The sequence below is a fragment of the Clavelina lepadiformis genome, chromosome 4, assembly GCF_947623445.1.
Source record: "Clavelina lepadiformis chromosome 4, kaClaLepa1.1, whole genome shotgun sequence".
Lineage (NCBI taxonomy): Eukaryota > Metazoa > Chordata > Ascidiacea > Aplousobranchia > Clavelinidae > Clavelina > Clavelina lepadiformis.
The window spans coordinates 18,287,600-18,310,616 of NC_135243.1; the positions used below are offsets into that span (position 1 = coordinate 18,287,600).

At 42.0% G+C, this 23,017-nt stretch overlaps 88 non-coding genes and 12 pseudogenes across 88 annotated transcripts; all 100 read right to left on the reverse strand.

The window, feature by feature from the left end:
• Positions 1-78: 78 nt before the first annotated feature.
• LOC143457989 (5S ribosomal RNA) lies at positions 79-197 on the reverse strand. Its single transcript, XR_013117631.1, has one exon. It is a non-coding gene; the product is annotated as a 5S ribosomal RNA (ribosomal RNA).
• Positions 198-308: 111 nt separating this feature from the next.
• LOC143454683 (5S ribosomal RNA) lies at positions 309-427 on the reverse strand. The gene has a single exon (XR_013116293.1). It is a non-coding gene; the product is annotated as a 5S ribosomal RNA (ribosomal RNA).
• A 111-nt stretch (positions 428-538) lies between these two features.
• On the reverse strand, positions 539-657 carry LOC143457185 (5S ribosomal RNA). The gene has a single exon (XR_013117126.1). It is a non-coding gene; the product is annotated as a 5S ribosomal RNA (ribosomal RNA).
• A 111-nt stretch (positions 658-768) lies between these two features.
• LOC143454791 (5S ribosomal RNA) lies at positions 769-887 on the reverse strand. Its single transcript, XR_013116399.1, has one exon. It is a non-coding gene; the product is annotated as a 5S ribosomal RNA (ribosomal RNA).
• Positions 888-998: 111 nt separating this feature from the next.
• LOC143456077 (5S ribosomal RNA) lies at positions 999-1,117 on the reverse strand (annotated as a pseudogene).
• Positions 1,118-1,225: 108 nt separating this feature from the next.
• Positions 1,226-1,343, reverse strand: LOC143455047 (5S ribosomal RNA). Its single transcript, XR_013116644.1, has one exon. It is a non-coding gene; the product is annotated as a 5S ribosomal RNA (ribosomal RNA).
• A 110-nt stretch (positions 1,344-1,453) lies between these two features.
• Positions 1,454-1,571, reverse strand: LOC143454403 (5S ribosomal RNA). Its single transcript, XR_013116028.1, has one exon. It is a non-coding gene; the product is annotated as a 5S ribosomal RNA (ribosomal RNA).
• Positions 1,572-1,681: 110 nt separating this feature from the next.
• On the reverse strand, positions 1,682-1,799 carry LOC143454186 (5S ribosomal RNA). The gene has a single exon (XR_013115822.1). It is a non-coding gene; the product is annotated as a 5S ribosomal RNA (ribosomal RNA).
• A 110-nt stretch (positions 1,800-1,909) lies between these two features.
• On the reverse strand, positions 1,910-2,028 carry LOC143454551 (5S ribosomal RNA). Its single transcript, XR_013116168.1, has one exon. It is a non-coding gene; the product is annotated as a 5S ribosomal RNA (ribosomal RNA).
• Positions 2,029-2,139: 111 nt separating this feature from the next.
• On the reverse strand, positions 2,140-2,258 carry LOC143455485 (5S ribosomal RNA). Its single transcript, XR_013116959.1, has one exon. It is a non-coding gene; the product is annotated as a 5S ribosomal RNA (ribosomal RNA).
• A 109-nt stretch (positions 2,259-2,367) lies between these two features.
• Positions 2,368-2,486, reverse strand: LOC143455497 (5S ribosomal RNA). Its single transcript, XR_013116961.1, has one exon. It is a non-coding gene; the product is annotated as a 5S ribosomal RNA (ribosomal RNA).
• Positions 2,487-2,597: 111 nt separating this feature from the next.
• LOC143455692 (5S ribosomal RNA) lies at positions 2,598-2,716 on the reverse strand (annotated as a pseudogene).
• A 111-nt stretch (positions 2,717-2,827) lies between these two features.
• Positions 2,828-2,936, reverse strand: LOC143456850 (5S ribosomal RNA; annotated as a pseudogene).
• Positions 2,937-3,046: 110 nt separating this feature from the next.
• LOC143453771 (5S ribosomal RNA) lies at positions 3,047-3,165 on the reverse strand. Its single transcript, XR_013115424.1, has one exon. It is a non-coding gene; the product is annotated as a 5S ribosomal RNA (ribosomal RNA).
• A 111-nt stretch (positions 3,166-3,276) lies between these two features.
• Positions 3,277-3,395, reverse strand: LOC143453936 (5S ribosomal RNA). The gene has a single exon (XR_013115584.1). It is a non-coding gene; the product is annotated as a 5S ribosomal RNA (ribosomal RNA).
• Positions 3,396-3,506: 111 nt separating this feature from the next.
• On the reverse strand, positions 3,507-3,625 carry LOC143455123 (5S ribosomal RNA). The gene has a single exon (XR_013116715.1). It is a non-coding gene; the product is annotated as a 5S ribosomal RNA (ribosomal RNA).
• Positions 3,626-3,735: 110 nt separating this feature from the next.
• On the reverse strand, positions 3,736-3,854 carry LOC143455251 (5S ribosomal RNA). The gene has a single exon (XR_013116836.1). It is a non-coding gene; the product is annotated as a 5S ribosomal RNA (ribosomal RNA).
• Positions 3,855-3,964: 110 nt separating this feature from the next.
• On the reverse strand, positions 3,965-4,083 carry LOC143457369 (5S ribosomal RNA). The gene has a single exon (XR_013117145.1). It is a non-coding gene; the product is annotated as a 5S ribosomal RNA (ribosomal RNA).
• A 109-nt stretch (positions 4,084-4,192) lies between these two features.
• LOC143453719 (5S ribosomal RNA) lies at positions 4,193-4,311 on the reverse strand. Its single transcript, XR_013115375.1, has one exon. It is a non-coding gene; the product is annotated as a 5S ribosomal RNA (ribosomal RNA).
• Positions 4,312-4,422: 111 nt separating this feature from the next.
• LOC143455509 (5S ribosomal RNA) lies at positions 4,423-4,541 on the reverse strand. The gene has a single exon (XR_013116962.1). It is a non-coding gene; the product is annotated as a 5S ribosomal RNA (ribosomal RNA).
• A 109-nt stretch (positions 4,542-4,650) lies between these two features.
• On the reverse strand, positions 4,651-4,769 carry LOC143457991 (5S ribosomal RNA). Its single transcript, XR_013117632.1, has one exon. It is a non-coding gene; the product is annotated as a 5S ribosomal RNA (ribosomal RNA).
• A 111-nt stretch (positions 4,770-4,880) lies between these two features.
• Positions 4,881-4,999, reverse strand: LOC143455070 (5S ribosomal RNA). The gene has a single exon (XR_013116666.1). It is a non-coding gene; the product is annotated as a 5S ribosomal RNA (ribosomal RNA).
• A 110-nt stretch (positions 5,000-5,109) lies between these two features.
• On the reverse strand, positions 5,110-5,227 carry LOC143454404 (5S ribosomal RNA). Its single transcript, XR_013116029.1, has one exon. It is a non-coding gene; the product is annotated as a 5S ribosomal RNA (ribosomal RNA).
• A 109-nt stretch (positions 5,228-5,336) lies between these two features.
• LOC143454340 (5S ribosomal RNA) lies at positions 5,337-5,455 on the reverse strand. The gene has a single exon (XR_013115969.1). It is a non-coding gene; the product is annotated as a 5S ribosomal RNA (ribosomal RNA).
• Positions 5,456-5,565: 110 nt separating this feature from the next.
• On the reverse strand, positions 5,566-5,684 carry LOC143453772 (5S ribosomal RNA). Its single transcript, XR_013115425.1, has one exon. It is a non-coding gene; the product is annotated as a 5S ribosomal RNA (ribosomal RNA).
• A 111-nt stretch (positions 5,685-5,795) lies between these two features.
• LOC143453937 (5S ribosomal RNA) lies at positions 5,796-5,914 on the reverse strand. Its single transcript, XR_013115585.1, has one exon. It is a non-coding gene; the product is annotated as a 5S ribosomal RNA (ribosomal RNA).
• A 111-nt stretch (positions 5,915-6,025) lies between these two features.
• On the reverse strand, positions 6,026-6,144 carry LOC143455125 (5S ribosomal RNA). Its single transcript, XR_013116717.1, has one exon. It is a non-coding gene; the product is annotated as a 5S ribosomal RNA (ribosomal RNA).
• Positions 6,145-6,254: 110 nt separating this feature from the next.
• On the reverse strand, positions 6,255-6,373 carry LOC143455252 (5S ribosomal RNA). The gene has a single exon (XR_013116837.1). It is a non-coding gene; the product is annotated as a 5S ribosomal RNA (ribosomal RNA).
• A 110-nt stretch (positions 6,374-6,483) lies between these two features.
• LOC143457459 (5S ribosomal RNA) lies at positions 6,484-6,602 on the reverse strand. The gene has a single exon (XR_013117156.1). It is a non-coding gene; the product is annotated as a 5S ribosomal RNA (ribosomal RNA).
• Positions 6,603-6,711: 109 nt separating this feature from the next.
• On the reverse strand, positions 6,712-6,830 carry LOC143453722 (5S ribosomal RNA). The gene has a single exon (XR_013115378.1). It is a non-coding gene; the product is annotated as a 5S ribosomal RNA (ribosomal RNA).
• Positions 6,831-6,941: 111 nt separating this feature from the next.
• On the reverse strand, positions 6,942-7,060 carry LOC143455522 (5S ribosomal RNA). Its single transcript, XR_013116963.1, has one exon. It is a non-coding gene; the product is annotated as a 5S ribosomal RNA (ribosomal RNA).
• Positions 7,061-7,169: 109 nt separating this feature from the next.
• Positions 7,170-7,288, reverse strand: LOC143457992 (5S ribosomal RNA). The gene has a single exon (XR_013117633.1). It is a non-coding gene; the product is annotated as a 5S ribosomal RNA (ribosomal RNA).
• Positions 7,289-7,399: 111 nt separating this feature from the next.
• Positions 7,400-7,518, reverse strand: LOC143455071 (5S ribosomal RNA). The gene has a single exon (XR_013116667.1). It is a non-coding gene; the product is annotated as a 5S ribosomal RNA (ribosomal RNA).
• A 110-nt stretch (positions 7,519-7,628) lies between these two features.
• On the reverse strand, positions 7,629-7,746 carry LOC143454405 (5S ribosomal RNA). Its single transcript, XR_013116030.1, has one exon. It is a non-coding gene; the product is annotated as a 5S ribosomal RNA (ribosomal RNA).
• Positions 7,747-7,855: 109 nt separating this feature from the next.
• On the reverse strand, positions 7,856-7,974 carry LOC143454341 (5S ribosomal RNA). The gene has a single exon (XR_013115970.1). It is a non-coding gene; the product is annotated as a 5S ribosomal RNA (ribosomal RNA).
• Positions 7,975-8,084: 110 nt separating this feature from the next.
• LOC143453773 (5S ribosomal RNA) lies at positions 8,085-8,203 on the reverse strand. Its single transcript, XR_013115426.1, has one exon. It is a non-coding gene; the product is annotated as a 5S ribosomal RNA (ribosomal RNA).
• A 111-nt stretch (positions 8,204-8,314) lies between these two features.
• Positions 8,315-8,433, reverse strand: LOC143453938 (5S ribosomal RNA). Its single transcript, XR_013115586.1, has one exon. It is a non-coding gene; the product is annotated as a 5S ribosomal RNA (ribosomal RNA).
• Positions 8,434-8,544: 111 nt separating this feature from the next.
• On the reverse strand, positions 8,545-8,663 carry LOC143455411 (5S ribosomal RNA; annotated as a pseudogene).
• Positions 8,664-8,773: 110 nt separating this feature from the next.
• LOC143455254 (5S ribosomal RNA) lies at positions 8,774-8,892 on the reverse strand. Its single transcript, XR_013116839.1, has one exon. It is a non-coding gene; the product is annotated as a 5S ribosomal RNA (ribosomal RNA).
• A 110-nt stretch (positions 8,893-9,002) lies between these two features.
• Positions 9,003-9,121, reverse strand: LOC143457993 (5S ribosomal RNA). The gene has a single exon (XR_013117634.1). It is a non-coding gene; the product is annotated as a 5S ribosomal RNA (ribosomal RNA).
• Positions 9,122-9,232: 111 nt separating this feature from the next.
• On the reverse strand, positions 9,233-9,351 carry LOC143454685 (5S ribosomal RNA). The gene has a single exon (XR_013116295.1). It is a non-coding gene; the product is annotated as a 5S ribosomal RNA (ribosomal RNA).
• Positions 9,352-9,462: 111 nt separating this feature from the next.
• LOC143457197 (5S ribosomal RNA) lies at positions 9,463-9,581 on the reverse strand. The gene has a single exon (XR_013117129.1). It is a non-coding gene; the product is annotated as a 5S ribosomal RNA (ribosomal RNA).
• A 111-nt stretch (positions 9,582-9,692) lies between these two features.
• LOC143454793 (5S ribosomal RNA) lies at positions 9,693-9,811 on the reverse strand. The gene has a single exon (XR_013116401.1). It is a non-coding gene; the product is annotated as a 5S ribosomal RNA (ribosomal RNA).
• Positions 9,812-9,922: 111 nt separating this feature from the next.
• LOC143455585 (5S ribosomal RNA) lies at positions 9,923-10,041 on the reverse strand (annotated as a pseudogene).
• A 108-nt stretch (positions 10,042-10,149) lies between these two features.
• Positions 10,150-10,267, reverse strand: LOC143454294 (5S ribosomal RNA). Its single transcript, XR_013115925.1, has one exon. It is a non-coding gene; the product is annotated as a 5S ribosomal RNA (ribosomal RNA).
• Positions 10,268-10,376: 109 nt separating this feature from the next.
• Positions 10,377-10,495, reverse strand: LOC143453615 (5S ribosomal RNA). Its single transcript, XR_013115276.1, has one exon. It is a non-coding gene; the product is annotated as a 5S ribosomal RNA (ribosomal RNA).
• Positions 10,496-10,606: 111 nt separating this feature from the next.
• On the reverse strand, positions 10,607-10,725 carry LOC143456131 (5S ribosomal RNA; annotated as a pseudogene).
• Positions 10,726-10,835: 110 nt separating this feature from the next.
• On the reverse strand, positions 10,836-10,954 carry LOC143453768 (5S ribosomal RNA). Its single transcript, XR_013115422.1, has one exon. It is a non-coding gene; the product is annotated as a 5S ribosomal RNA (ribosomal RNA).
• Positions 10,955-11,065: 111 nt separating this feature from the next.
• Positions 11,066-11,184, reverse strand: LOC143454446 (5S ribosomal RNA). The gene has a single exon (XR_013116069.1). It is a non-coding gene; the product is annotated as a 5S ribosomal RNA (ribosomal RNA).
• Positions 11,185-11,295: 111 nt separating this feature from the next.
• LOC143453723 (5S ribosomal RNA) lies at positions 11,296-11,414 on the reverse strand. Its single transcript, XR_013115379.1, has one exon. It is a non-coding gene; the product is annotated as a 5S ribosomal RNA (ribosomal RNA).
• Positions 11,415-11,523: 109 nt separating this feature from the next.
• LOC143457994 (5S ribosomal RNA) lies at positions 11,524-11,642 on the reverse strand. Its single transcript, XR_013117635.1, has one exon. It is a non-coding gene; the product is annotated as a 5S ribosomal RNA (ribosomal RNA).
• Positions 11,643-11,753: 111 nt separating this feature from the next.
• On the reverse strand, positions 11,754-11,872 carry LOC143454342 (5S ribosomal RNA). Its single transcript, XR_013115971.1, has one exon. It is a non-coding gene; the product is annotated as a 5S ribosomal RNA (ribosomal RNA).
• Positions 11,873-11,982: 110 nt separating this feature from the next.
• Positions 11,983-12,101, reverse strand: LOC143455534 (5S ribosomal RNA). The gene has a single exon (XR_013116964.1). It is a non-coding gene; the product is annotated as a 5S ribosomal RNA (ribosomal RNA).
• Positions 12,102-12,212: 111 nt separating this feature from the next.
• LOC143454447 (5S ribosomal RNA) lies at positions 12,213-12,331 on the reverse strand. The gene has a single exon (XR_013116070.1). It is a non-coding gene; the product is annotated as a 5S ribosomal RNA (ribosomal RNA).
• A 111-nt stretch (positions 12,332-12,442) lies between these two features.
• On the reverse strand, positions 12,443-12,561 carry LOC143453724 (5S ribosomal RNA). The gene has a single exon (XR_013115380.1). It is a non-coding gene; the product is annotated as a 5S ribosomal RNA (ribosomal RNA).
• Positions 12,562-12,670: 109 nt separating this feature from the next.
• Positions 12,671-12,789, reverse strand: LOC143454746 (5S ribosomal RNA). Its single transcript, XR_013116356.1, has one exon. It is a non-coding gene; the product is annotated as a 5S ribosomal RNA (ribosomal RNA).
• A 111-nt stretch (positions 12,790-12,900) lies between these two features.
• LOC143454062 (5S ribosomal RNA) lies at positions 12,901-13,019 on the reverse strand. The gene has a single exon (XR_013115704.1). It is a non-coding gene; the product is annotated as a 5S ribosomal RNA (ribosomal RNA).
• A 111-nt stretch (positions 13,020-13,130) lies between these two features.
• On the reverse strand, positions 13,131-13,248 carry LOC143454187 (5S ribosomal RNA). Its single transcript, XR_013115823.1, has one exon. It is a non-coding gene; the product is annotated as a 5S ribosomal RNA (ribosomal RNA).
• A 109-nt stretch (positions 13,249-13,357) lies between these two features.
• On the reverse strand, positions 13,358-13,476 carry LOC143453651 (5S ribosomal RNA). Its single transcript, XR_013115311.1, has one exon. It is a non-coding gene; the product is annotated as a 5S ribosomal RNA (ribosomal RNA).
• Positions 13,477-13,587: 111 nt separating this feature from the next.
• LOC143456132 (5S ribosomal RNA) lies at positions 13,588-13,706 on the reverse strand (annotated as a pseudogene).
• Positions 13,707-13,816: 110 nt separating this feature from the next.
• Positions 13,817-13,935, reverse strand: LOC143457579 (5S ribosomal RNA). The gene has a single exon (XR_013117269.1). It is a non-coding gene; the product is annotated as a 5S ribosomal RNA (ribosomal RNA).
• A 111-nt stretch (positions 13,936-14,046) lies between these two features.
• LOC143454448 (5S ribosomal RNA) lies at positions 14,047-14,165 on the reverse strand. Its single transcript, XR_013116071.1, has one exon. It is a non-coding gene; the product is annotated as a 5S ribosomal RNA (ribosomal RNA).
• Positions 14,166-14,276: 111 nt separating this feature from the next.
• On the reverse strand, positions 14,277-14,395 carry LOC143453725 (5S ribosomal RNA). Its single transcript, XR_013115381.1, has one exon. It is a non-coding gene; the product is annotated as a 5S ribosomal RNA (ribosomal RNA).
• Positions 14,396-14,504: 109 nt separating this feature from the next.
• On the reverse strand, positions 14,505-14,623 carry LOC143454747 (5S ribosomal RNA). The gene has a single exon (XR_013116357.1). It is a non-coding gene; the product is annotated as a 5S ribosomal RNA (ribosomal RNA).
• A 111-nt stretch (positions 14,624-14,734) lies between these two features.
• Positions 14,735-14,853, reverse strand: LOC143454450 (5S ribosomal RNA). The gene has a single exon (XR_013116073.1). It is a non-coding gene; the product is annotated as a 5S ribosomal RNA (ribosomal RNA).
• A 111-nt stretch (positions 14,854-14,964) lies between these two features.
• On the reverse strand, positions 14,965-15,083 carry LOC143453726 (5S ribosomal RNA). The gene has a single exon (XR_013115382.1). It is a non-coding gene; the product is annotated as a 5S ribosomal RNA (ribosomal RNA).
• A 109-nt stretch (positions 15,084-15,192) lies between these two features.
• On the reverse strand, positions 15,193-15,311 carry LOC143454748 (5S ribosomal RNA). Its single transcript, XR_013116358.1, has one exon. It is a non-coding gene; the product is annotated as a 5S ribosomal RNA (ribosomal RNA).
• Positions 15,312-15,422: 111 nt separating this feature from the next.
• On the reverse strand, positions 15,423-15,541 carry LOC143454074 (5S ribosomal RNA). Its single transcript, XR_013115715.1, has one exon. It is a non-coding gene; the product is annotated as a 5S ribosomal RNA (ribosomal RNA).
• Positions 15,542-15,652: 111 nt separating this feature from the next.
• LOC143454189 (5S ribosomal RNA) lies at positions 15,653-15,770 on the reverse strand. The gene has a single exon (XR_013115824.1). It is a non-coding gene; the product is annotated as a 5S ribosomal RNA (ribosomal RNA).
• Positions 15,771-15,879: 109 nt separating this feature from the next.
• Positions 15,880-15,998, reverse strand: LOC143453652 (5S ribosomal RNA). The gene has a single exon (XR_013115312.1). It is a non-coding gene; the product is annotated as a 5S ribosomal RNA (ribosomal RNA).
• A 111-nt stretch (positions 15,999-16,109) lies between these two features.
• On the reverse strand, positions 16,110-16,228 carry LOC143456133 (5S ribosomal RNA; annotated as a pseudogene).
• Positions 16,229-16,338: 110 nt separating this feature from the next.
• Positions 16,339-16,457, reverse strand: LOC143453781 (5S ribosomal RNA). The gene has a single exon (XR_013115434.1). It is a non-coding gene; the product is annotated as a 5S ribosomal RNA (ribosomal RNA).
• A 111-nt stretch (positions 16,458-16,568) lies between these two features.
• On the reverse strand, positions 16,569-16,687 carry LOC143454452 (5S ribosomal RNA). The gene has a single exon (XR_013116074.1). It is a non-coding gene; the product is annotated as a 5S ribosomal RNA (ribosomal RNA).
• A 111-nt stretch (positions 16,688-16,798) lies between these two features.
• Positions 16,799-16,917, reverse strand: LOC143453727 (5S ribosomal RNA). The gene has a single exon (XR_013115383.1). It is a non-coding gene; the product is annotated as a 5S ribosomal RNA (ribosomal RNA).
• A 109-nt stretch (positions 16,918-17,026) lies between these two features.
• Positions 17,027-17,145, reverse strand: LOC143454749 (5S ribosomal RNA). Its single transcript, XR_013116359.1, has one exon. It is a non-coding gene; the product is annotated as a 5S ribosomal RNA (ribosomal RNA).
• Positions 17,146-17,256: 111 nt separating this feature from the next.
• LOC143454085 (5S ribosomal RNA) lies at positions 17,257-17,375 on the reverse strand. The gene has a single exon (XR_013115726.1). It is a non-coding gene; the product is annotated as a 5S ribosomal RNA (ribosomal RNA).
• Positions 17,376-17,486: 111 nt separating this feature from the next.
• On the reverse strand, positions 17,487-17,604 carry LOC143454190 (5S ribosomal RNA). Its single transcript, XR_013115825.1, has one exon. It is a non-coding gene; the product is annotated as a 5S ribosomal RNA (ribosomal RNA).
• Positions 17,605-17,713: 109 nt separating this feature from the next.
• Positions 17,714-17,832, reverse strand: LOC143453653 (5S ribosomal RNA). Its single transcript, XR_013115313.1, has one exon. It is a non-coding gene; the product is annotated as a 5S ribosomal RNA (ribosomal RNA).
• A 111-nt stretch (positions 17,833-17,943) lies between these two features.
• LOC143456134 (5S ribosomal RNA) lies at positions 17,944-18,062 on the reverse strand (annotated as a pseudogene).
• Positions 18,063-18,172: 110 nt separating this feature from the next.
• LOC143453792 (5S ribosomal RNA) lies at positions 18,173-18,291 on the reverse strand. Its single transcript, XR_013115445.1, has one exon. It is a non-coding gene; the product is annotated as a 5S ribosomal RNA (ribosomal RNA).
• Positions 18,292-18,402: 111 nt separating this feature from the next.
• LOC143454453 (5S ribosomal RNA) lies at positions 18,403-18,521 on the reverse strand. The gene has a single exon (XR_013116075.1). It is a non-coding gene; the product is annotated as a 5S ribosomal RNA (ribosomal RNA).
• A 111-nt stretch (positions 18,522-18,632) lies between these two features.
• Positions 18,633-18,751, reverse strand: LOC143454444 (5S ribosomal RNA). The gene has a single exon (XR_013116067.1). It is a non-coding gene; the product is annotated as a 5S ribosomal RNA (ribosomal RNA).
• A 109-nt stretch (positions 18,752-18,860) lies between these two features.
• Positions 18,861-18,979, reverse strand: LOC143457995 (5S ribosomal RNA). The gene has a single exon (XR_013117636.1). It is a non-coding gene; the product is annotated as a 5S ribosomal RNA (ribosomal RNA).
• A 111-nt stretch (positions 18,980-19,090) lies between these two features.
• Positions 19,091-19,209, reverse strand: LOC143454344 (5S ribosomal RNA). Its single transcript, XR_013115973.1, has one exon. It is a non-coding gene; the product is annotated as a 5S ribosomal RNA (ribosomal RNA).
• Positions 19,210-19,319: 110 nt separating this feature from the next.
• LOC143455545 (5S ribosomal RNA) lies at positions 19,320-19,438 on the reverse strand. The gene has a single exon (XR_013116965.1). It is a non-coding gene; the product is annotated as a 5S ribosomal RNA (ribosomal RNA).
• Positions 19,439-19,549: 111 nt separating this feature from the next.
• On the reverse strand, positions 19,550-19,668 carry LOC143455263 (5S ribosomal RNA). Its single transcript, XR_013116848.1, has one exon. It is a non-coding gene; the product is annotated as a 5S ribosomal RNA (ribosomal RNA).
• Positions 19,669-19,779: 111 nt separating this feature from the next.
• LOC143453728 (5S ribosomal RNA) lies at positions 19,780-19,898 on the reverse strand. The gene has a single exon (XR_013115384.1). It is a non-coding gene; the product is annotated as a 5S ribosomal RNA (ribosomal RNA).
• Positions 19,899-20,007: 109 nt separating this feature from the next.
• On the reverse strand, positions 20,008-20,126 carry LOC143457996 (5S ribosomal RNA). The gene has a single exon (XR_013117637.1). It is a non-coding gene; the product is annotated as a 5S ribosomal RNA (ribosomal RNA).
• A 111-nt stretch (positions 20,127-20,237) lies between these two features.
• Positions 20,238-20,356, reverse strand: LOC143454098 (5S ribosomal RNA). Its single transcript, XR_013115739.1, has one exon. It is a non-coding gene; the product is annotated as a 5S ribosomal RNA (ribosomal RNA).
• Positions 20,357-20,467: 111 nt separating this feature from the next.
• On the reverse strand, positions 20,468-20,586 carry LOC143455873 (5S ribosomal RNA; annotated as a pseudogene).
• Positions 20,587-20,696: 110 nt separating this feature from the next.
• On the reverse strand, positions 20,697-20,814 carry LOC143454730 (5S ribosomal RNA). The gene has a single exon (XR_013116340.1). It is a non-coding gene; the product is annotated as a 5S ribosomal RNA (ribosomal RNA).
• Positions 20,815-20,923: 109 nt separating this feature from the next.
• On the reverse strand, positions 20,924-21,042 carry LOC143454424 (5S ribosomal RNA). Its single transcript, XR_013116048.1, has one exon. It is a non-coding gene; the product is annotated as a 5S ribosomal RNA (ribosomal RNA).
• A 111-nt stretch (positions 21,043-21,153) lies between these two features.
• Positions 21,154-21,272, reverse strand: LOC143455557 (5S ribosomal RNA). The gene has a single exon (XR_013116966.1). It is a non-coding gene; the product is annotated as a 5S ribosomal RNA (ribosomal RNA).
• Positions 21,273-21,381: 109 nt separating this feature from the next.
• Positions 21,382-21,500, reverse strand: LOC143454766 (5S ribosomal RNA). Its single transcript, XR_013116375.1, has one exon. It is a non-coding gene; the product is annotated as a 5S ribosomal RNA (ribosomal RNA).
• A 111-nt stretch (positions 21,501-21,611) lies between these two features.
• Positions 21,612-21,730, reverse strand: LOC143453939 (5S ribosomal RNA). The gene has a single exon (XR_013115587.1). It is a non-coding gene; the product is annotated as a 5S ribosomal RNA (ribosomal RNA).
• A 111-nt stretch (positions 21,731-21,841) lies between these two features.
• On the reverse strand, positions 21,842-21,960 carry LOC143454006 (5S ribosomal RNA). Its single transcript, XR_013115652.1, has one exon. It is a non-coding gene; the product is annotated as a 5S ribosomal RNA (ribosomal RNA).
• A 111-nt stretch (positions 21,961-22,071) lies between these two features.
• LOC143456549 (5S ribosomal RNA) lies at positions 22,072-22,190 on the reverse strand (annotated as a pseudogene).
• A 110-nt stretch (positions 22,191-22,300) lies between these two features.
• On the reverse strand, positions 22,301-22,418 carry LOC143455618 (5S ribosomal RNA; annotated as a pseudogene).
• Positions 22,419-22,637: 219 nt separating this feature from the next.
• LOC143454346 (5S ribosomal RNA) lies at positions 22,638-22,756 on the reverse strand. The gene has a single exon (XR_013115974.1). It is a non-coding gene; the product is annotated as a 5S ribosomal RNA (ribosomal RNA).
• Positions 22,757-22,866: 110 nt separating this feature from the next.
• On the reverse strand, positions 22,867-22,985 carry LOC143455255 (5S ribosomal RNA). The gene has a single exon (XR_013116840.1). It is a non-coding gene; the product is annotated as a 5S ribosomal RNA (ribosomal RNA).
• Positions 22,986-23,017: the final 32 nt, after the last annotated feature.

Genomic DNA, 23,017 nt, shown 5'->3' on the forward strand with positions numbered 1-23,017 from the left:
TATAATTCGATTGCATAGGAAATTCAAAAGCGCAAACAGTTGCTAGAAATTTGATTGAAATATACAGCATGACTAAAATGCTTACAACACCCGGTATTCCCAGGCGGTCCCCCATCCAAGTACTAACCGGGCCCGAGGTTGCTTAACTTCCGAGATCGAACGAGATCGGGTCTACTCAACCTGGTATGGTCGTAGGCGATTTCAAAAGAAAGAAAATGGCTTTTTCAATTATAATTCGATTGCATAGGAAGTTTGACAAAGGCAAACAGTTGCTATAAATTTGATTAAAATATACAGCATGACTAAAATGCTTACAACACCCGGTATTCCCAGGCGGTCACCCATCCAAGTACTAACCGGGCCCGAGGTTGCTTAACTTCCGAGATCGAACGAGATCGGGTCTACTCAACCTGGTATGGTAGAAGGCGATTTCAAAAAAAAGACAATGGCTTTTTCAATTATAATTCGATTGCATAGGAAGTTTGACAACAGCAAACAGTTGCCAGAAGTTTGATTGAAATATACAGCATGACAAAAATGCTTACAACACCCGGTATTCCCAGGCGGTCACCCATCCAAGTACTAACCTGGCCCTAGGTTGCTTAACTTCCGAGATCGAACGAGATCGGGTCTACTCAACCTGGAATGGTCGTAGGCGATTTCAAATAAAAGAAAATGGCCTTTTCAATTATATTTCGATTGCATAGGAAGTTTGACAAAGGCAAACAGTTGCTATAAATTTGATTGAAATATACAGCATGACTAAAATGCTTACAACACCCGGTATTCCCAGGCGGTCACCCATCCAAGTACTAACCGGGCCCGAGGTTGCTTAACTTCCGAGATCGAACGACATCGGGTCCACTCAACCTGGTATGGTCGTAGGCGATTTCAAAAGAAAGAAAATGGCCTTTTCAATTATAATTCGATTGCATAGGAAGTTTGACAAAGGCAAACAGTTGCTAGAAATTTGATTGAAATATACAGCATGACTAAAATGCTTACAACACCCGTTATTCCCAGGCGGTCACCCATCCAAGTACTAACCGGGCCAGAGGTTGCTTAACTTCCGAGATCGAACGAGATCGGATCTACTCAACCTGGAATGGTCGTAGGCGATTTCAAAAAAAAAAATGGCCTTTTCAATTATAATTCGATTGCATAGGAAATTCAAAAACGCAAACAGTTGCTATAAATTTGATTGAAATATAGTGCATGACCAAAATGCTTACAACACCCGGTATTCCCAGGCGGTCACCCATCCAAGTACTAACCGGGCCCTAGGTTGTTTACTTCCGAGATCGAACGAGATCGGGTCTACTCAACCTGGTATGGTTGTAGGCGATTTCAAAAAAAAGAAAATGGCCTTTTCAATTATAATTCGATTGCATAGGAAATTCAAAAACGCAAACAGTTGCTATAAATTTGATTGAAATATAGTGCATGACTAAAATGCTTACAACACCCGGTATTCCCAGGCGGTCACCCATCCAAGTACTAACCGGGCCCGAGGTTGTTTACTTCCGAGATCGAACGAGATCGGGTCTACTCAACCTGGTATGGTCGTAAGCGATTTCAAAAGAAAGAAAATGGCTTTTTCAATTATAATTCGATTGCAGAGGAAATTCAAAAACGCAAACAGTTGCTATAAATTTGATTGAAATATAGTGCATGACTAAAATGCTTACAACACCCGGTATTCCCAGGCGGTCACCCATCCAAGTACTAACCGGGCCCTAGGTTGTTTACTTCCGAGATCGAACGAGATCGGGTCTACTCAACCTGGTATGGTCGTAAGCGATTTCAAAAGAAAGAAAATGGCTTTTTCAATTATAATTCGATTGCATAGGAAATTCAAAAGCGCAAACAGTTGCTAGAAATTTGATTGAAATATTCAGCATGACTAAAATGCTTACAACACCCGGTATTCCCAGGCGGTCACCCATACAAGTACGAACCGGGCCCGAGGTTGCTTAACTTCCGAGATCGAACGAGATCGGGTCTACTCAACCTGGTATGGTCGTAGGCGATTTCAAAAGAAAGAAAATGGCCTTTTCAATTATAATTCGATTGCATAGGAAGTTTGACAAAGGCAAACAGTTGCTAGAAATTTGATTGAAATATACAGCATGACTAAAATGCTTACAACACCCGGTATTCCCAGGCGGTCACCCATCCAAGTACTAACCGGGCCCGAGGTTGCTTAACTTCCGAGATCGAACGAGATCGGGTCTACTCAACCTGGTATGGTCGTAGGCGATTTCAAAAGAAAGAAAATGGCCTTTTCAATTATAATTCGATTGCATAGGAAATTCAAAACTCAAACAGTTGCTATAAATTTGATTGAAATATACAGCATGACTAAAATGCTTACAACACCCGGTATTCCCAGGCGGTCACCCATCCAAGTACTAACCGGGCCCGAGGTTGCTTAACTTCCGAGATCGAACGAGATCGGGTCTACTCAACCTGGTATGGTCGTAGGCGATTTCAAAAGAAAGAAAGTGTCCTTTTCAATTATAATTCGATTCCATAGGAAGTTTGACAAGGGCAAACAGTTGCTATAAATTTGATTGAAATATAGAGCATGACTAAAATGTTTACAACACCCGGTATTCCCAGGCGGTCACCCATACAAGTACTAACCGGGCCCGAGGTTGCTTAACTTCCGAGATCGAACGAGATCGGGTCTACTCAACCTGGTATGGTAGTAGTTGATTTCAAAAGAAAAAAAATGGCTTTTTCAATTATAATTCGATTGCATAGGAGGTTTGACAAAGGCAAACAGTTGCTATAAATTTGATTGAAATATACAGCATGACTAAAATGCTTACAACACCCGGTATTCCCAGGCGGTCACCCATCCAAGTACTAACCGGGCCCGAGGTTGCCTAACTTCCGAGATCGGGTCTACTCAACCTGGTATGGTCGTAGGCGAATTCAAAAGAAAGAAAATGGCCTTTTCAATTATAATTCGATTGCATAGGAAATTCAAAAGCGCAAACAGTTGCTAGAAATTTGATTGAAATATACAGCATGACTAAAATGCTTACAACACCCAGTATTCCCAGGCGGTCACCCATCCAAGTACTAACCGGGCCCGAGGTTGCTTAACTTCCGAGATCGAACGAGATCGGGTCTACTCAACCTGGTATGGTCGTAGGCGATTTCAAAAGAAAGAAAATGGCTTTTTCAATTATAATTCGATTGCATTGGAAGTTTGACAAAGGCAAACAGTTGCTAGAAATTTGATTGAAAAATACAGCATGACTAAAATGCTTACAACACCCGGTATTCCCAGGCGGTCACCCATCCAAGTACTAACCGGGCCCGAGGTTGCTTAACTTCCGAGATCGAACGAGATCGGGTCTACTCAACCTGGTATGGTAGTAGGCGATTTCAAAAGAAAGACAATGGCTTTTTCAATTATAATTCGATTGCATAGGAAGTTTGACAACAGCAAACAGTTGCCAGAAATTTGATTGAAATATACAGCATGACTAAAATGCTTACAACACCCGGTATTCCCAGGCGGTCACCCATCCAAGTACTAACCGGGCCCGAGGTTGCCTAACTTCCGAGATCGAACGAGATCGGGTCTACTTAACCTGGTATGGTCGTAGGCGAATTCAAAAGAAAGAAAATGGCTTTTTCAATTATAATTCGATTGCATAGGAAATTCAAAAGCGCAAACAGTTGCTAGAAATTTGATTGAAATATACAGCATGACTAAAATGCTTACAACACCCGGTATTCCCAGGCGGTCACCCATCCAAGTACTAACCGGGCCCGAGGTTGCCTAACTTCCGAGATCGAACGAGATCGTGTCTACTCAACCTGGTATGGTCGTAGGCGAATTCAATAGAAAGAAAATGGCCTTTTCAATTATAATTCGATTGCATAGGAAATTCAAAAGTGCAAACAGTTGCTAGAAATTTGATTGAAATATACAGCATGACTAAAATGCTTACAACACCCGGTATTCCCAGGCGGTCCCCCATCCAAGTACTAACCGGGCCCGAGGTTGCTTAACTTCCGAGATCGAACGAGATCGGGTCTACTCAACCTGGTATGGTCGTAAGCGATTTCAAAAGAAAGAAAATGGCTTTTTCAATTATAATTCGATTGCATAGGAAATTCAAAAAAGAAACAGTTGCTAGAAATTTGATTGAAATATTCAGCATGACTAAAATGCTTACAACACCCGGTATTCCCAGGCGGTCACCCATACAAGTACTAACCGGGCCCGAGGTTGCTTAACTTCCGAGATCGAACGAGATCGGGTCTACTCAACCTGGTATGGTCGTAGGCGATTTCAAAAGAAAGAAAATGGCCTTTTCAATTATAATTCGATTGCATAGGAAGTTTGACAAAGGCAAACAGTTGCTAGAAATTTGATTGAAATATACAGCATGACTAAAATGCTTACAACACCCGGTATTCCCAGGCGGTCACCCATCCAAGTACTAACCGGGCCCGAGGTTGCTTAACTTCCGAGATCGAACGAGATCGGGTCTACTCAACCTGGTATGGTCGTAGGCGATTTCAAAAGAAAGAAAATGGCCTTTTCAATTATAATTCGATTGCATAGGAAATTCAAAACTCAAACAGTTGCTATAAATTTGATTGAAATATACAGCATGACTAAAATGCTTACAACACCCGGTATTCCCAGGCGGTCCCCCATCCAAGTACTAACCGGGCCCGAGGTTGCTTAACTTCCGAGATCGAACGAGATCGGGTCTACTCAACCTGGTATGGTCGTAGGCGATTTCAAAAGAAAGAAAATGGCTTTTTCAATTATAATTCGATTGCATTGGAAGTTTGACAAAGGCAAACAGTTGCTAGAAATTTGATTGAAAAATACAGCATGACTAAAATGCTTACAACACCCGGTATTCCCAGGCGGTCACACATCCAAGTACTAACCGGGCCCGAGGTTGCTTAACTTCCGAGATCGAACGAGATCGGGTCTACTCAACCTGGAATGGTCGTAGGCGATTTCAAAAAAAAGAAAATGGCCTTTTCAATTATAATTCGATTGCATAGGAAATTCAAAAACGCAAACAGTTGCTATAAATTTGATTGAAATATAGTGCATGACTAAAATGCTTACAACACCCGGTATTCCCAGGCGGTCACCCATCCAAGTACTAACCGGGCCCGAGGTTGTTTACTTCCGAGATCGAACGAGATCGGGTCTACTCAACCTGGTATGGTCGTAAGCGATTTCAAAAGAAAGAAAATGGCTTTTTCAATTATAATTCGATTGCAGAGGAAATTCAAAACTCAAACAGTTGCTAGAAATTTGATTGAAATATACAGCATGACTAAAATGCTTACAACACCCGGTATTCCCAGGCGGTCACCCATCCAAGTACTAACCGGGCCCGAGGTTGCCTAACTTCCGAGATCGAACGAGATCGGGTCTACTCAACCTGGTATGGTCGTAGGCGAATTCAAAAGAAAGAAAATGGCCTTTTCAATTATAATTCGATTGCAAAGGAAATTCAAAAGCGCAAACAGTTGCTAGAAATTTGATTGAAATATACAGCATGACTAAAATGCTTACAACACCCAGTATTCCCAGGCGGTCACCCATCCAAGTACTAACCGGGCCCGAGGTTGCTTAACTTCCGAGATCGAACGAGATCGGGTCTACTCAACCTGGTATGGTCGTAGGCGATTTCAAAAGAAAGAAAATGGCTTTTTCAATTATAATTCGATTGCATTGGAAGTTTGACAAAGGCAAACAGTTGCTAGAAATTTGATTGAAAAATACAGCATGACTAAAATGCTTACAACACCCGGTATTCCCAGGCGGTCACCCATCCAAGTACTAACCGGGCCCGAGGTTGCTTAACTTCCGAGATCGAACGAGATCGGGTCTACTCAACCTGGTATGGTAGTAGGCGATTTCAAAAGAAAGACAATGGCTTTTTCAATTATAATTCGATTGCATAGGAAGTTTGACAACAGCAAACAGTTGCCAGAAATTTGATTGAAATATACAGCATGACTAAAATGCTTACAACACCCGGTATTCCCAGGCGGTCACCCATCCAAGTACTAACCGGGCCCGAGGTTGCCTAACTTCCGAGATCGAACGAGATCGGGTCTACTTAACCTGGTATGGTCGTAGGCGAATTCAAAAGAAAGAAAATGGCTTTTTCAATTATAATTCGATTGCATAGGAAATTCAAAAGCGCAAACAGTTGCTAGAAATTTGATTGAAATATACAGCATGACTAAAATGCTTACAACACCCGGTATTCCCAGGCGGTCACCCATCCAAGTACTAACCGGGCCCGAGGTTGCCTAACTTCCGAGATCGAACGAGATCGTGTCTACTCAACCTGGTATGGTCGTAGGCGAATTCAATAGAAAGAAAATGGCCTTTTCAATTATAATTCGATTGCATAGGAAATTCAAAAGTGCAAACAGTTGCTAGAAATTTGATTGAAATATACAGCATGACTAAAATGCTTACAACACCCGGTATTCCCAGGCGGTCCCCCATCCAAGTACTAACCGGGCCCGAGGTTGCTTAACTTCCGAGATCGAACGAGATCGGGTCTACTCAACCTGGTATGGTCGTAAGCGATTTCAAAAGAAAGAAAATGGCTTTTTCAATTATAATTCGATTGCATAGGAAATTCAAAAAAGAAACAGTTGCTAGAAATTTGATTGAAATATTCAGCATGACTAAAATGCTTACAACACCCGGTATTCCCAGGCGGTCACCCATACAAGTACTAACCGGGCCCGAGGTTGCTTAACTTCCGAGATCGAACGAGATCGGGTCTACTCAACCTGGTATGGTCGTAGGCGATTTCAAAAGAAAGAAAATGGCCTTTTCAATTATAATTCGATTGCATAGGAAGTTTGACAAAGGCAAACAGTTGCTAGAAATTTGATTGAAATATACAGCATGACTAAAATGCTTACAACACCCGGTATTCCCAGGCGGTCACCCATCCAAGTACTAACCGGGCCCGAGGTTGCTTAACTTCCGAGATCGAACGAGATCGGGTCTACTCAACCTGGTATGGTCGTAGGCGATTTCAAAAGAAAGAAAATGGCCTTTTCAATTATAATTCGATTGCATAGGAAATTCAAAACTCAAACAGTTGCTATAAATTTGATTGAAATATACAGCATGACTAAAATGCTTACAACACCCGGTATTCCCAGGCGGTCCCCCATCCAAGTACTAACCGGGCCCGAGGTTGCTTAACTTCCGAGATCGAACGAGATCGGGTCTACTCAACCTGGTATGGTCGTAGGCGATTTCAAAAGAAAGAAAATGGCTTTTTCAATTATAATTCGATTGCATTGGAAGTTTGACAAAGGCAAACAGTTGCTAGAAATTTGATTGAAAAATACAGCATGACTAAAATGCTTACAACACCCGGTATTCCCAGGCGGTCACACATCCAAGTACTAACCGGGCCCGAGGTTGCTTAACTTCCGAGATCGAACGAGATCGGGTCTACTCAACCTGGAATGGTCGTAGGCGATTTCAAAAAAAAGAAAATGGCCTTTTCAATTATAATTCGATTGCATAGGAAATTCAAAAACGCAAACAGTTGCTATAAATTTGATTGAAATATAGTGCATGACTAAAATGCTTACAACACCCGGTATTCCCAGGCGGTCACCCATCCAAGTACTAACCGGGCCCGAGGTTGTTTACTTCCGAGATCGAACGAGATCGGGTCTACTCAACCTGGTATGGTCGTAAGCGATTTCAAAAGAAAGAAAATGGCTTTTTCAATTATAATTCGATTGCAGAGGAAATTCAAAACTCAAACAGTTGCTAGAAATTTGATTGAAATATACAGCATGACTAAAATGCTTACAACACCCGGTATTCCCAGGCGGTCACCCATCCAAGTACTAACCGGGCCCGAGGTTGCCTAACTTCCGAGATCGAACGAGATCGGGTCTACTCAACCTGGTATGGTCGTAGGCGAATTCAAAAGAAAGAAAATGGCCTTTTCAATTATAATTCGATTGCAAAGGAAATTCAAAAGCGCAAACAGTTGCTAGAAATTTGATTGAAATATACAGCATGACTAAAATGCTTACAACACCCAGTATTCCCAGGCGGTCACCCATCCAAGTACTAACCGGGCCCGAGGTTGCTTAACTTCCGAGATCGAACGAGATCGGGTCTACTCAACCTGGTATGGTCGTAGGCGATTTCAAAAGAAAGAAAATGGCTTTTTCAATTATAATTCGATTGCATTGGAAGTTTGACAAAGGCAAACAGTTGCTAGAAATTTGATTGAAAAATACAGCATGACTAAAATGCTTACAACACCCGGTATTCCCAGGCGGTCACCCATCCAAGTACTAACCGGGCCCGAGGTTGCTTAACTTCCGAGATCGAACGAGATCGGGTCTACTCAACCTGGTATGGTAGTAGGCGATTTCAAAAGAAAGACAATGGCTTTTTCAATTATAATTCGATTGCATAGGAAGTTTGACAACAGCAAACAGTTGCCAGAAATTTGATTGAAATATACAGCATGACTAAAATGCTTACAACACCCGGTATTCCCAGGCGGTCACCCATCCAAGTACTAACCGGGCCCGAGGTTGCCTAACTTCCGAGATCGAACGAGATCGGGTCTACGTAACCTGGTATGGTCGTAGGCGAATTCAAAAGAAAGAAAATGGCTTTTTCAATTATAATTCGATTGCATAGGAAATTCAAAAGCGCAAACAGTTGCTAGAAATTTGATTGAAATATACAGCATGACTAAAATGCTTACAACACCCGGTATTCCCAGGCGGTCACCCATCCAAGTACTAACCGGGCCCGAGGTTGCCTAACTTCCGAGATCGAACGAGATCGTGTCTACTCAACCTGGTATGGTCGTAGGCGAATTCAATAGAAAGAAAATGGCCTTTTCAATTATAATTCGATTGCATAGGAAATTCAAAAGCGCAAACAGTTGCTAGAAATTTGATTGAAATATACAGCATGACTAAAATGCTTACAACACCCGGTATTCCCAGGCGGTCCCCCATCCAAGTACTAACCGGGCCCGAGGTTGCTTAACTTCCGAGATCGAACGAGATCGGGTCTACTCAACCTGGTATGGTCGTAGGCGATTTCAAAAGAAAGAAAATGGCTTTTTCAATTATAATTCGATTGCATAGGAAGTTTGACAAAGGCAAACAGTTGCTATAAATTTGATTGAAATATACAGCATGACTAAAATGCTTACAACACCCGGTATTCCCAGGCGGTCACCCATCCAAGTACTAACCGGGCCCGAGGTTGCTTAACTTCCGAGATCGAACGAGATCGGGTCTACTCAACCTGGTATGGTAGAAGGCGATTTCAAAAAAAAGACAATGGCTTTTTCAATTATAATTCGATTGCATAGGAAGTTTGACAACAGCAAACAGTTGCCAGAAGTTTGATTGAAATATACAGCATGACAAAAATGCTTACAACACCCGGTATTCCCAGGCGGTCACCCATCCAAGTACTAACCTGGCCCTAGGTTGCTTAACTTCCGAGATCGAACGAGATCGGGTCTACTCAACCTGGAATGGTCGTAGGCGATTTCAAATAAAAGAAAATGGCCTTTTCAATTATAATTCGATTGCATAGGAAGTTTGACAAAGGCAAACAGTTGCTATAAATTTGATTGAAATATACAGCATGACTAAAATGCTTACAACACCCGGTATTCCCAGGCGGTCACCCATCCAAGTACTAACCGGGCCCGAGGTTGCTTAACTTCCGAGATCGAACGACATCGGGTCCACTCAACCTGGTATGGTCGTAGGCGATTTCAAAAGAAAGAAAATGGCCTTTTCAATTATAATTCGATTGCATAGGAAGTTTGACAAAGGCAAACAGTTGCTAGAAATTTGATTGAAATATACAGCATGACTAAAATGCTTACAACACCCGGTATTCCCAGGCGGTCACCCATCCAAGTACTAACCGGGCCAGAGGTTGCTTAACTTCCGAGATCGAACGAGATCGGATCTACTCAACCTGGAATGGTCGTAGGCGATTTCAAAAAAAAAAATGGCCTTTTCAATTATAATTCGATTGCATAGGAAATTCAAAAACGCAAACAGTTGCTATAAATTTGATTGAAATATAGTGCATGACCAAAATGCTTACAACACCCGGTATTCCCAGGCGGTCACCCATCCAAGTACTAACCGGGCCCTAGGTTGTTTACTTCCGAGATCGAACGAGATCGGGTCTACTCAACCTGGTATGGTTGTAAGCGATTTCAAAAGAAAGAAAATGGCTTTTTCAATTATAATTCGATTGCATAGGAAATTCAAAAAGGAAACAGTTGCTAGAAATTTGATTGAAATATACAGCATGACTAAAATGCTTACAACACCCGGTATTCCCAGGTGGTCACCCATACAAGTACTAACCGGGCCCGAGGTTGCTTAACTTCCGAGATCGAACGAGATCGGGTCTACTCAACCTGGTATGGTCGTAAGCGATTTCAAAAGAAAGAAAATGGCCTTTTCAATTATAATTCGATTCCATAGGAAGTTTGACAAAGGCAAACAGTTGCTATAAATTTAATTGAAATATACAGCATGACTAAAATGCTTACAACACCCGGTATTCCCAAGCGTTCACCCATACAAGTACTAACCGGGCCCGAGGTTGCCTAACTTCCGAGATCGAACGAGATCGGGTCTACTCAACCTGGTATGGTCGTAGGCGAATTCAAAAGAAAGAAAATGGCCTTTTCAATTATAATTCGATTGCATAGGAAATTCAAAAACGCAAACAGTTGCTAGAAATTTGATTGAAATATACAGCATGACTAAAATGCTTACAACACCCGGTATTCCCAGGCGGTCACCCATCCAAGTACTAACCGGGCCCTAGGTTGCTTAACTTCCGAGATCGAACGAGATCGGGTCTACTCAACCTGGTATGGTCGTAGGCGATTTCAAAAGAAAGAAAATGGCTTTTACAATTATAATTCGATTGCATTGGAAGTTTGACAAGGGCAAACAGTTGCTAGAAATTTGATTGAAATATACAGCATGACTAAAATGCTTACAACACACGGTATTCCCAGGCGGTCACCCATCCAAGTACTAACCTGGCCCTAGGTTGCTTAACTTCCGAGATCGAACGAGATCGGGTCTACTCAACCTGGAATGGTCGTAGGCGATTTCAAATAAAAGAAAATGGCCTTTTCAATTATAATTCGACTGCATAGGAAGTTTGACAAAGGCAAACAGTTGCTATAAATTTGATTGAAATATAGAGCATGACTAAAATGCTTACAACACCCGGTATTCCCAGGCGGTCACCCATACAAGTACTAACCGGGCCCGAGGTTGCTTAACTTCCGAGATCGAACGAGATCGGGTCTACTCAACCTGGTATGGTCGTAGGCGATTTCAAAAGAAAGAAAATGGCCTTTTCAATTATAATTCGATTGCATAGGAAATTCAAAACTCAAACAGTTGCTATAAATTTGATTGAAATATACAGCATGACTAAAATGCTTACAACACCCGGTATTCCCAGGCGGTCCCCCATCCAAGTACTAACCGGGCCCGAGGTTGCTTAACTTCCGAGATCGAACGAGATCGGGTCTACTCAACCTGGTATGGTCGTAGGCGATTTCAAAAGAAAGAAAATGGCTTTTTCAATTATAATTCGATTGCATAGGAAGTTTGACAAAGGCAAACAGTTGCTATAAATTTGATTGAAATATACAGCATGACTAAAATGCTTACAACACCCGGTATTCCCAGGCGGTCACCCATCCAAGTACTAACCGGGCCCGAGGTTGCCTAACTTCCGAGATCGAACGAGATCGGGTCTACTCAACCTGGTATGGTCGTAGGCGAATTCAAAAGAAAGAAAATGGCTTTTTCAATTATAATTCGATTGCATAGGAAATTCAAAAACGCAAACAGTTGCTAGAAATTTGATTGAAATATACAGCATGACTAAAATGCTTACAACACCCGGTATTCCCAGGCGGTCACCCATCCAAGTACTAACCGGGCCCGAGGTTGCTTAACTTCCGAGATCGAACGAGATCGGGTCTACTCAACCTGGTATGGTCGTAGGCGATTTCAAAAGAAAGAAAATGGCTTTTACAATTATAATTCGATTGCATTGGAAGTTTGACAAGGGCAAACAGTTGCTATAAATTTGATTGAAATATACAGCATGACTAAAATGCTTACAACACACGGTATTCCCAGGCGGTCACCCATCCAAGTACTAACCTGGCCCTAGGTTGCTTAACTTCCGAGATCGAACGAGATCGGGTCTACTCAACCTGGAATGGTCGTAGGCGATTTCAAATAAAAGAAAATGGCCTTTTCAATTATAATTCGACTGCATAGGAAGTTTGACAAAGGCAAACAGTTGCTATAAATTTGATTGAAATATAGAGCATGACTAAAATGCTTACAACACCCGGTATTCCCAGGCGGTCACCCATACAAGTACTAACCGGGCCCGAGGTTGCTTAACTTCCGAGATCGAACGAGATCGGGTCTACTCAACCTGGTATGGTCGTAGGCGATTTCAAAAGAAAGAAAATGGCCTTTTCAATTATAATTCGATTGCATAGGAAATTCAAAACTCAAACAGTTGCTATAAATTTGATTGAAATATACAGCATGACTAAAATGCTTACAACACCCGGTAATCCCAGGCGGTCCCCCATCCAAGTACTAACCGGGCCCGAGGTTGCTTAACTTCCGAGATCGAACGAGATCGGGTCTACTCAACCTGGTATGGTCGTAGGCGATTTCAAAAGAAAGAAAATGGCTTTTTCAATTATAATTCGATTGCATAGGAAGTTTGACAAAGGCAAACAGTTGCTAGAAATTTGATTGAAATATACAGCATGACTAAAATGCTTACAACACCCGGTATTCCCAGGCGGTCACCCATCCAAGTACTAACCGGGCCCGAGGTTGCTTAACTTCCGAGATCGAACGAGATCGGGTCCACTCAACCTGGTATGGTCGTAGGCGATTTCAAAAGAAAGAAAATGGCCTTTTCAAATATAATTCGATTGCATAGGAAGTTTGACAAAGGCAAACAGTTGCTATAAATTTGATTGAAATATAGTGCATGACTAAAATGCTTACAACACCCGGTATTCCCAGGCGGTCACCCATCCAAGTACTAACCGGGCCCTAGGTTGTTTACTTCCGAGATCGAACGAGATCGGGTCTACTCAACCTGGTATGGTCGTAAGCGATTTCAAAAGAAAGAAAATGGCCTTTTCAATTATAATTCGATTGCATAGGAAATTCAAAAAGGAAACAGTTGCTAGAAATTTGATTGAAATATACAGCATGACTAAAATGCTTACAACACCCGGTATTCCCAGGTGGTCACCCATACAAGTACTAACCGGGCCCGAGGTTGCTTAACTTCCGAGATCGAACGAGATCGGGTCTACTCAACCTGGTATGGTCGTAGGCGAATTCAAAAGAAAGAAAATGGCGTTTTCAATTATAATTCGATTCCATAGGAAGTTTGACAAAGACAAACAGTTGCTATAAATTTAATTGAAATATACAGCATGACTAAAATGCTTACAACACCCGGTATTCCCAAGCGTTCACCCATACAAGTACTAACCGGGCCCGAGGTTGCCTAACTTCCGAGATCGAACGAGATCGGGTCTACTCAACCTGGTATGGTCGTAGGCGAATTCAAAAGAAAGAAAATGGCTTTTTCAATTATAATTCGATTGCATAGGAAATTCAAAAACGCAAACAGTTGCTAGAAATTTGATTGAATTATACAGCATGACTAAAATGCTTACAACACCCGGTATTCCCAGGCGGTCACCCATCCAAGTACTAACCGGGCCCTAGATTGCTTAACTTCCGAGATCGAACGAGATCGGGTCTACTCAACCTGGTATGGTCGTAGGCGATTTCAAAAGAAAGAAAATGGCTTTTACAATTATAATTCGATTGCATTGGAAGTTTGACAAGGGCAAACAGTTGCTATAAATTTGATTGAAATATACAGCATGACTAAAATGCTTACAACACACGGTATTCCCAGGCGGTCACCCATCCAAGTACTAACCTGGCCCTAGGTTGCTTAACTTCCGAGATCGAACGAGATCGGGTCTACTCAACCTGGAATGGTCGTAGGCGATTTCAAATAAAAGAAAATGGCCTTTTCAATTATAATTCGACTGCATAGGAAGTTTGACAAAGGCAAACAGTTGCTATAAATTTGATTGAAATATAGAGCATGACTAAAATGCTTACAACACCCGGTATTCCCAGGCGGTCACCCATACAAGTACTAACCGGGCCCGAGGTTGCTTAACTTCCGAGATCGAACGAGATCGGGTCTACTCAACCTGGTATGGTCGTAGGCGATTTCAAAAGAAAGAAAATGGCCTTTTCAATTATAATTCGATTGCATAGGAAATTCAAAACTCAAACAGTTGCTATAAATTTGATTGAAATATACAGCATGACTAAAATGCTTACAACACCCGGTAATCCCAGGCGGTCCCCCATCCAAGTACTAACCGGGCCCGAGGTTGCTTAACTTCCGAGATCGAACGAGATCGGGTCTACTCAACCTGGTATGGTCGTAGGCGATTTCAAAAGAAAGAAAATGGCTTTTACAATTATAATTCGATTGCATTGGAAGTTTGACAAGGGCAAACAGTTGCTATAAATTTGATTGAAATATACAGCATGACTAAAATGCTTACAACACACGGTATTCCCAGGCGGTCACCCATCCAAGTACTAACCTGGCCCTAGGTTGCTTAACTTCCGAGATCGAACGAGATCGGGTCTACTCAACCTGGAATGGTCGTAGGCGATTTCAAATAAAAGAAAATGGCCTTTTCAATTATAATTCGACTGCATAGGAAGTTTGACAAAGGCAAACAGTTGCTATAAATTTGATTGAAATATAGAGCATGACTAAAATGCTTACAACACCCGGTATTCCCAGGCGGTCACCCATACAAGTACTAACCGGGCCCGAGGTTGCTTAACTTCCGAGATCGAACGAGATCGGGTCTACTCAACCTGGTATGGTCGTAGGCGATTTCAAAAGAAAGAAAATGGCCTTTTCAATTATAATTCGATTGCATAGGAAATTCAAAACTCAAACAGTTGCTATAAATTTGATTGAAATATACAGCATGACTAAAATGCTTACAACACCCGGTAATCCCAGGCGGTCCCCCATCCAAGTACTAACCGGGCCCGAGGTTGCTTAACTTCCGAGATCGAACGAGATCGGGTCTACTCAACCTGGTATGGTCGTAGGCGATTTCAAAAGAAAGAAAATGGCTTTTTCAATTATAATTCGATTGCATAGGAAGTTTGACAAAGGCAAACAGTTGCTAGAAATTTGATTGAAATATACAGCATGACTAAAATGCTTACAACACCCGGTATTCCCAGGCGGTCACCCATCCAAGTACTAACCGGGCCCGAGGTTGCTTAACTTCCGAGATCGAACGAGATCGGGTCCACTCAACCTGGTATGGTCGTAGGCGATTTCAAAAGAAAGAAAATGGCCTTTTCAAATATAATTCGATTGCATAGGAAGTTTGACAAAGGCAAACAGTTGCTATAAATTTGATTGAAATATAGTGCATGACTAAAATGCTTACAACACCCGGTATTCCCAGGCGGTCACCCATCCAAGTACTAACCGGGCCCTAGGTTGTTTACTTCCGAGATCGAACGAGATCGGGTCTACTCAACCTGGTATGGTCGTAAGCGATTTCAAAAGAAAGAAAATGGCCTTTTCAATTATAATTCGATTGCATAGGAAATTCAAAAAGGAAACAGTTGCTAGAAATTTGATTGAAATATACAGCATGACTAAAATGCTTACAACACCCGGTATTCCCAGGTGGTCACCCATACAAGTACTAACCGGGCCCGAGGTTGCTTAACTTCCGAGATCGAACGAGATCGGGTCTACTCAACCTGGTATGGTCGTAGGCGAATTCAAAAGAAAGAAAATGGCGTTTTCAATTATAATTCGATTCCATAGGAAGTTTGACAAAGACAAACAGTTGCTATAAATTTAATTGAAATATACAGCATGACTAAAATGCTTACAACACCCGGTATTCCCAAGCGTTCACCCATACAAGTACTAACCGGGCCCGAGGTTGCCTAACTTCCGAGATCGAACGAGATCGGGTCTACTCAACCTGGTATGGTCGTAGGCGAATTCAAAAGAAAGAAAATGGCTTTTTCAATTATAATTCGATTGCATAGGAAATTCAAAAACGCAAACAGTTGCTAGAAATTTGATTGAAATATACAGCATGACTAAAATGCTTACAACACCCGGTATTCCCAGGCGGTCACCCATCCAAGTACTAACCGGGCCCTAGGTTGCTTAACTTCCGAGATCGAACGAGATCGGGTCTACTCAACCTGGTATGGTCGTAGGCGATTTCAAAAGAAAGAAAATGGCTTTTACAATTATAATTCGATTGCATTGGAAGTTTGACAAGGGCAAACAGTTGCTATAAATTTGATTGAAATATACAGCATGACTAAAATGCTTACAACACACGGTATTCCCAGGCGGTCACCCATCCAAGTACTAACCTGGCCCTAGGTTGCTTAACTTCCGAGATCGAACGAGATCGGGTCTACTCAACCTGGAATGGTCGTAGGCGATTTCAAATAAAAGAAAATGGCCTTTTCAATTATAATTCGACTGCATAGGAAGTTTGACAAAGGCAAACAGTTGCTATAAATTTGATTGAAATATAGAGCATGACTAAAATGCTTACAACACCCGGTATTCCCAGGCGGTCACCCATACAAGTACTAACCGGGCCCGAGGTTGCTTAACTTCCGAGATCGAACGAGATCGGGTCTACTCAACCTGGTATGGTCGTAGGCGATTTCAAAAGAAAGAAAATGGCCTTTTCAATTATAATTCGATTGCATAGGAAATTCAAAACTCAAACAGTTGCTATAAATTTGATTGAAATATACAGCATGACTAAAATGCTTACAACACCCGGTAATCCCAGGCGGTCCCCCATCCAAGTACTAACCGGGCCCGAGGTTGCTTAACTTCCGAGATCGAACGAGATCGGGTCTACTCAACCTGGTATGGTCGTAGGCGATTTCAAAAGAAAGAAAATGGCTTTTTCAAATATAATTCGATTGCATAGGAAGTTTGACAAAGGCAAACAGTTGCTAGAAATTTGATTGAAATATACAGCATGACTAAAATGCTTACAACACCCGGTATTCCCAGGCGGTCACCCATCCAAGTACTAACCGGGCCCGAGGTTGCTTAACTTCCGAGATCGAACGAGATCGGGTCCACTCAACCTGGTATGGTCGTAGGCGATTTCAAAAGAAAGAAAATGGCCTTTTCAAATATAATTCGATTGCATAGGAAGTTTGACAAAGGCAAACAGTTGCTATAAATTTGATTGAAATATAGTGCATGACTAAAATGCTTACAACACCCGGTATTCCCAGGCGGTCACCCATCCAAGTACTAACCGGGCCCTAGGTTGTTTACTTCCGAGATCGAACGAGATCGGGTCTACTCAACCTGGTATGGTCGTAAGCGATTTCAAAAGAAAGAAAATGGCCTTTTCAATTATAATTCGATTGCATAGGAAATTCAAAAAGGAAACAGTTGCTAGAAATTTGATTGAAATATACAGCATGACTAAAATGCTTACAACACCCGGTATTCCCAGGTGGTCACCCATACAAGTACTAACCGGGCCCGAGGTTGCTTAACTTCCGAGATCGAACGAGATCGGGTCTACTCAACCTGGTATGGTCGTAGGCGAATTCAAAAGAAAGAAAATGGCGTTTTCAATTATAATTCGATTCCATAGGAAGTTTGACAAAGACAAACAGTTGCTATAAATTTAATTGAAATATACAGCATGACTAAAATGCTTACAACACCCGGTATTCCCAAGCGTTCACCCATACAAGTACTAACCGGGCCCGAGGTTGCCTAACTTCCGAGATCGAACGAGATCGGGTCTACTCAACCTGGTATGGTCGTAGGCGAATTCAAAAGAAAGAAAATGGCTTTTTCAATTATAATTCGATTGCATAGGAAATTCAAAAACGCAAACAGTTGCTAGAAATTTGATTGAAATATACAGCATGACTAAAATGCTTACAACACCCGGTATTCCCAGGCGGTCACCCATCCAAGTACTAACCGGGCCCTAGGTTGCTTAACTTCCGAGATCGAACGAGATCGGGTCTACTCAACCTGGTATGGTCGTAGGCGATTTCAAAAGAAAGAAAATGGCTTTTACAATTATAATTCGATTGCATTGGAAGTTTGACAAGGGCAAACAGTTGCTAGAAATTTGATTGAAATATACAGCATGACTAAAATGCTTACAACACACGGTATTCCCAGGCGGTCACCCATCCAAGTACTAACCTGGCCCTAGGTTGCTTAACTTCCGAGATCGAACGAGATCGGGTCTACTCAACCTGGAATGGTCGTAGGCGATTTCAAATAAAAGAAAATGGCCTTTTCAATTATAATTCGACTGCATAGGAAGTTTGACAAAGGCAAACAGTTGCTATAAATTTGATTGAAATATAGAGCATGACTAAAATGCTTACAACACCCGGTATTCCCAGGCGGTCACCCATCCAAGTACTAACCGGGCCAGAGGTTGCTTAACTTCCGAGATCGAACGAGATCGGGTCTACTCAACCTGGTATGGTCGTAGGCGATTTCAAAAGAAAGAAAATGGCCTTTTCAATTATAATTCGATTGCATAGGAAATTCAAAACTCAAACAGTTGCTAGAAATTTGATTGAAATATACAGCATGACTAAAATGCTTACAACACCCGGTATTCCCAGGCGGTCCCCCATCCAAGTACTAACCGGGCCCGAGGTTGCTTAACTTCCGAGATCGAACGAGATCGGGTCTACTCAACCTGGTATGGTCGTAGGCGATTTCAAAAGAAAGAAAATGGCCTTTTCAATTATAATTCGATTGCATAGGAAGTTTGACAAAGGCAAACAGTTGCTATAAATTTGATTGAAATATACAGCATGACTAAAATGCTTACAACACCCGGTATTCCCAGGCGGTCACCCATCCAAGTACTAACCGGGCCCGAGGTTGCCTAACTTCCGAGATCGAACGAGATCGGGTCTACTCAACCTGGTATGGTCGTAGGCGAATTCAAAAGAAAGAAAATGGCTTTTTCAATTATAATTCGATTGCATAGGAAATTCAAAAACGCAAACAGTTGCTAGAAATTTGATTGAAATTCACAGCATGACTAAAATGCTTACAACACCCGGTATTCCCAGGCGGTCACCCATCCAAGTACTAACCGGGCCCGAGGTTGCTTAACTTCCGAGATCGAACGAGATCGGGTCTACTCAACCTGGTATGGTCGTAGGCGATTTCAAAAGAAAGAAAATGGCTTTTACAATTATAATTCGATTGCATTGGAAGTTTGACAAGGGCAAACAGTTGCTAGAAATTTGATTGAAATATACAGCATGACTAAAATGCTTACAACACACGGTATTCCCAGGCGGTCACCCATCCAAGTACTAACCTGGCCCTAGGTGGCTTAACTTCCGAGATCGAACGAGATCGGGTCTACTCAACCTGGAATGGTCGTAGGCGATTTCAAATAAAAGAAAATGGCCTTTTCAATTATAATTCGACTGCATAGGAAGTTTGACAAAGGCAAACAGTTGCTATAAATTTGATTGAAATATAGAGCATGACTAAAATGCTTACAACACCCGGTATTCCCAGGCGGTCACCCATACAAGTACTAACCGGGCCCGAGGTTGCTTAACTTCCGAGATCGAACGAGATCGGGTCTACTCAACCTGGTATGGTCGTAGGCGATTTCAAAAGAAAGAAAATGGCCTTTTCAATTATAATTCGATTGCATAGGAAATTCAAAACTCAAACAGTTGCTATAAATTTGATTGAAATATACAGCATGACTAAAATGCTTACAACACCCGGTATTCCCAGGCGGTCCCCCATCCAAGTACTAACCGGGCCCGAGGTTGCTTAACTTCCGAGATCGAACGAGATCGGGTCTACTCAACCTGGTATGGTCGTAGGCGATTTCAAAAGAAAGAAAATGGCTTTTTCAATTATAATTCGATTGCATAGGAAGTTTGACAAAGGCAAACAGTTGCTATAAATTTGATTGAAATATACAGCATGACTAAAATGCTTACAACACCCGGTATTCCCAGGCGGTCACCCATCCAAGTACTAACCGGGCCCGAGGTTGCTTAACTTCCGAGATCGAACGAGATCGGGTCCACTCAACCTGGTATGGTCGTAGGCGATTTCAAAAGAAAGAAAATGGCCTTTTCAAATATAATTCGATTGCATAGGAAGTTTGACAAAGGCAAACAGTTGCTAGAAATTTGATTGAAATATACAGCATGACTAAAATGCTTACAACACCCGGTATTCCCAGGCGGTCACCCATCCAAGTACTAACCGGGCCAGAGATAGCTTAATTTCCGAGATCGAACGAGATCGGGTCTACTCAACCTGGAATGGTCGTAGGCGATTTCAAAAAAAAGAAAATGGCCTTTTCAATTATAATTCGATTGCATTGGAAATTCAAAAACGCAAACAGTTGCTATAAATTTGATTGAAATATAGTGCATGACTAAAATGCTTACAACACCCGGTATTCCCAGGCGGTCACCCATCCAAGTACTAACCGGGCCCTAGGTTGTTTACTTCCGAGATCGAACGAGATCGAGTCTACTCAACCTGGTATGGTCGTAAGCGATTTCAAAAGAAAGAAAATGGCTTTTTCAATTATAATTCGATTGCATAGGAAATTCAAAAAAGAAACAGTTGCTAGAAATTTGATTGAAATATTCAGCATGACTAAAATGCTTACAACACCCGGTATTCCCAGGCGGTCACCCATACAAGTACTAACCGGGCCCGAGGTTGCTTAACTTCCGAGATCGAACGAGATCGGGTCTACTCAACCTAGTATGGTCGTAGGCGATTTCAAAAGAAAGAAAATGGCCTTTTCAATTATAATTCGATTGCATATGAAGTTTGACAAAGGCAAACAGTTGCTAGAAATTTGATTGAAATATACAGCATGACTAAAATGCTTACAACACCCGGTATTCCCAGGCGGTCACCCATCCAAGTACTAACCGGGCCCGAGGTTGCTTAACTTCCGAGATCGAACGAGATCGGGTCTACTCAACCTGGTATGGTCGTAGGCGATTTCAAAAGAAAGAAAATGGCCTTTTCAATTATAATTCGATTGCATAGGAAATTCAAAACTCAAACAGTTGCTATAAATTTGATTGAAATATACAGCATGACTAAAATGCTTACAACACCCGGTATTCCCAGGCGGTCCCCCATCCAAGTACTAACCGGGCACGAGGTTGCTTAACTTCCGAGATCGAACGAGATCGGGTCTACTCAACCTGGTATGGTCGTAGGCGATTTCAAAAGAAAGAAAATGGCTTTTTCAATTATAATTCGATTGCATTGGAAGTTTGACAAAAGCAAACAGTTGCTAGAAATTTGATTGAAATATACAGCATGACTAAAATGCTTACAACACCCGGTATTCCCAGGCGGTCACCCATCCAAGTACTAACCGGGCCCGAGGTTGCTTAACTTCCGAGATCGAACGAGATCGGGTCTACTCAACCTGGTATGGTAGTAGGCGATTTCAAAAGAAAGACAATGGCTTTTTCAATTATAATTCGATTGCATAAGAAGTTTGACAACAGCAAACAGTTTCCAGAAATTTGATTGAAATATACAGCATGACTAAAATGCTTACAACACCCGGTATTCCCAGGCGGTCACCCATCCAAGTACTAACCGGGCCCTAGGTTGCTTAACTTCCGAGATCGAACGAGATCGTGTCTACTCAACCTGGTATGGTCGTAGGCGATTTCAAAAGAAAGAAAATGGCCTTTTCAATTATAATTCGATTCCATAGGAAGTTTGACAATGGCAAACATTTGCTAGAAATTTGATTGAAATATACAGCATGACTAAAATGCTTACAACACCCGGTATTCCCAGGCGGTCACCCATAAAAGTACTAACCGGGCCCGAGGTTGCCTAACTTCCGACATCGAACGAGATCGGGTCTACTTAACCTGGTATGGTCGTAGGCGAATTCAAAAGAAAGAAAATGGCCTTTTCAGTTATAATTCGATTGCATAAGAAATTCAAAAACACAAACAGTTGCTAGAAATTTGATTGAAATATACAGCATGACTAAAATCCTAACAACACCCGGTATTCCCAGGCGGTCACCCATACAAGTACTAACCGGGCCCGAGGTTGCTTAACTTCCGAGTTCGAACGAGATCGGGTCTACTCAACCTGGTATGGTAGTAGGCGATTTCAAAAGAAAGCGGTCACCCATCCAAGTACTAACCGGGCCCGAGGTTGCCTAACTTCCGAGATCGAACGAGATCGGGTCTACTCAACCTGGTATGGTCGTAGGCGAATTCAAAAGAAAGAAAATGGCCTTTTCAATTATAATTCGATTGCATAGGAAATTCAAAAGCGCAAACAGTTGCTAGAAATTTGATTGAAATATACAGCATGACTAAAATGCTTACAACACCCGGTATTCCCAGGCGGTCACCCATCCAAGTACTAACCGGGCCCGAGGTTGCCTAACTTCCGAGATCGAACGAGATCGGGTCTACTCAACCTGGTATGGTCGTAGGCGAATTCAAAAGAAAGAAAATGGCTTTTTCAATTATAATTCGATTGCATAGGAAATTCAAAAGCGCAAACAGTTGCTAGAAATTTGATTGAAATATACAGCATGACTAAAATGCTTACAACACCCGGTATTCCCAGGCGGTCACCCATCCAAGTACTAACCGGGCCCGAGGTTGCCTAACTTCCGAGATCGAACGAGATCGTGTCTACTCAACCTGGTATGGTCGTAGGCGAATTCAATAGAAAGAAAATGGCCTTTTCAAT